Source organism: Meleagris gallopavo, chromosome Z (assembly GCF_000146605.3).
Source record: "Meleagris gallopavo isolate NT-WF06-2002-E0010 breed Aviagen turkey brand Nicholas breeding stock chromosome Z, Turkey_5.1, whole genome shotgun sequence".
Taxonomy (NCBI): Eukaryota; Metazoa; Chordata; class Aves; order Galliformes; family Phasianidae; genus Meleagris; species Meleagris gallopavo.
Window position 1 is genome coordinate 35817753 of NC_015041.2, and position 3572 is coordinate 35821324.

Sequence of the window (3572 nt, forward strand, 5' to 3'; positions counted from 1 at the left end):
AAGGAAAAAAACTCACATATTTGAAGCAGCATAAGCAACAAAACAGATTTTCTTCCACAACTTTCAAAATTAGAAGCAAAAGAAAAATGCACTTAATGAATAATATTTCACTACTGAGCACCTAGAGGACATTCAGAAATCCCTTGCACACACTAGTTACATAAAACATTTTTAATAAGTTTCAAATCAAGTACTGTACTGTCTCCTGATGCAGTAAATTACCTTTAAATTTGGTCAAGTTATTACATAGCATACTGACCTGTAAATGTTTTATGATGTTTGGTTATCAGTATTTCATGTCATAACATCATGTAGTGCACTGGGAGTTAAATGCACCAGGTTCATGTACCTGTCTCATAAGAGAACTACTACTTTCCCCAGGAGACTATTCACTACTCTGTTATCATTTCTACTCAGAGGGAAAAGATAAAAGGCCTTGGTACTCACCTGACGGCCCTTTTTTTTCCGATCGTCTGGGTCATCTCCATGTGAAGCGATCTCATCACAGCATTAGAGTAAGGCCTTTGGCTTTCAGACACTCTCATTACATTTGATTTACTAGCTTCAATTCTATTTATATTGTATTATATAGTATTATATTGTATTATGGTGTGTTATCTCGCATTCTGATATTTTATTTACTAAAATAGTTTGTTTCTCCTCAGATTGTTGCTGCTTTTTTGTTTTTGGGCCCATCTTTCTACCTTTTTCCCCTGTTTCCCTTTGCACAGATGTGCAGGTCCCCTCTGCCCCACTAGTCACGGAACTAACCATCTCATAAACCGCTGACATCATCCAAAACATTACCTCTTTTATTAATTCCTTATTAATATAGATCTACTATCAACAATAATATTTCACTATTTCAACATGCTAGAGATAATGCCTGAACTATATAGGATTGTCCTATGTACTCTTACCATAAATCATCTTGAAGGTTCTTTTAAGTTCTAAGCCAGTAGAAAGACCAAAATGAAAATAAAAAATAATAAAAAACAAATCACCCTACCTTCTTAAAGTATCCTCAATGAAATAAAGCAGGAATGCAAGGACATTCACAGGGAGAACAAATATCGAACATCATTATTCTCAGTGCTTTGGTCTACAGCACCTACCTAATTTGTTAGCATTCTTCCACATATCTCCTGAAATACCCATCCATGTGGAGACAAATATATTGAAACAGAACATTAGGATGATTTTCATTTCAAGTCGGCAGTTTCTTGAATTTTCACTTATTAAAGTAAAAGCTTGGTTGTATTAAATATCTGCTTCTTAAAGTTTAATTTTACATAAATCAGAAAAAAAGGAAAGATAGAGTTACAAAAACAATTTTTGTGGAAGGCTATGAATGGAACTCTAGAAACACTCAATACATGCTGTAATACAGCAAATGGAAAAAAAGTATGTTTAAAGCATTCTAGATTTATTTTTCACTCCCTCATTTTGTCTGACTAGAAAAAGCTGTACGCAAAAAGAAAAATAATAATCTCAAAACTATAGTTGGAACTTGTTACTTCAGTGAAATAAGTCGGTCATGAAATTAGAATGTCACCCATCATAACAAACGGACTAGACTGCCCATCCCTTCTGAAAAAAAGGCTCAGGCTTTGGTCTGCTTATTTGCTTACCTGATAGGGCAGCAGAACATTGCTACAGTGATGGGACAATTGTATTTTAAATCTTGTCTCCTCAGGTCCTTCTCTTATTTACATTCAAAACCTTCACTGCTCACCAATATGATAAACAGTATTCTAATGATAGCTATTCCAAATTATTGGTTCTGGATGCTGTTCTGAGCAATGTCATTTGATACCTACTGCCAGTCCACTTTTATATGCTGGAAGCTTCCAGTCTTAGCAGAATGTGTGCTATGAAAAAAAACTTCTCAGCAAGTTTGGCAATGAAACAAAGATGTAGAACATAGTTCTCCTGTAACTCCCTTGAATTTTAATGACACAACAAAGAGATGATGTTCACACTAGCTTACAGACAATCTTTCAAGTATGTATATTTGCCTAAAAATGTTCCAGGTTTTGCTTATATTTTATATAAGAGGTGAAGGAAATATAACACATTTCTTACTTGTATAAGATCTGGAGTGCGTTTTTCAAATAAATTGCCAAATAAGTCAGTATTTCTCACTTTTTTCAAACACATATGCAGATATTTTCATGAAAGAGTTTATTCTGAGGGCCAAATTTGTTGTTACAGCAAATAGATAGTACACATTTGTGTTTTTATAGCTTGTTCAAAACAATTTTGCTAAAAGTATTTGTGGTTGTTTGCATGTATTTCTGGGGAGAGAGAGCTGCTGTTTTATTTTGTTTTTAAACGTAGATCAAAAGCAATCTTTTAGATTCAGTCTCTTTTAATAACAAGAAAAAATATTTAGATTCTCAGTGTAATCTCCCATTCCTATGCAGCAATCATGTGCAGTCTCGCAATCTGCAATTCTGAGGTATAATCCCATACAAGTACTGTATTAGGTTCATGGCAAGCCTTCCAGAGGAGGGAAAAAAGGATTAGACTGGTGCAGTTTAACAAAGATTCAGTGAATGTGTCACATGCCATGCTTTGACATAAATAATTACTTACAATCTAAATCTATTGCTTACCTAAAAATTAATCATATGCTCATGAGAAAATAAAAGAACAATCAAACAAACAAAAAAAAACATAACACATGTATACAAAAATAAATTGAGTTATCTCACAGGAGTACCCTGAACTTTACAGGACAGTCATGTGTAAATAAATTTGCAAAGCTGTGCACAGGGAGCTATGGATAAATCCCATTAGTGAATAAATGGATTTGTACAATTTACTGTTGCATAAAGCTCTACATTTTCTTGTCTTAGCCCGAAGACTCAGTGTCTGCTTTAGGGATTCTGTCTGTTAGTACATGGAAAAGACACTATTTCCATCGCCTGTGTATATGTTCCAATATATACAAGAAAACCTCCAAACCACAAATCAATATTAAAAAAAATAAATAAAATCATTATCATAATTGCTTAGAAGAATATACCACTTAAACACAAAATAATATTAAAGGATAATACAGGTAAGTATCATTAAACCCTAGCCTAAAATTAGTTCTGTGGGGAAAAAACACAGGAAGTTTGTGTTTTTCAGACTTTGTCTTGTTCTTAAAAAAAACTTTTTTTTTGTCTCTTGTTTGCCTTCCTTCCACTTCTTTCACCTCTTGTACTTGTAATTTTAATTTTACTCATTTTTCTTTCTCAGTATCGTTTTCCATTTCTCTCCTGCAAGAAAATGCATTTTAATTTTCCTATGGTTTCTTTCTCTATTGTCAGAACTGTGTTTTAGAGTATAAATGAAGTTTACAGAATCAGGTTTTCATCTTTATTATGAGCTTTTTTTTTCCATCATTCTTCTCCAAACCTTCTCTCTGCCAAAAATTTTAGTGTTTCCTTCTTTGTGGGACACTTACAAATATTGGGTTTTAAGCCATTATATCATGTCTCTTCTATCCAAGATCTATTATATTGGTTTATGAAGGTGTAGCTGAAAGAATTAGGTTTGTTGTCCGTTTGGGAATAATATAT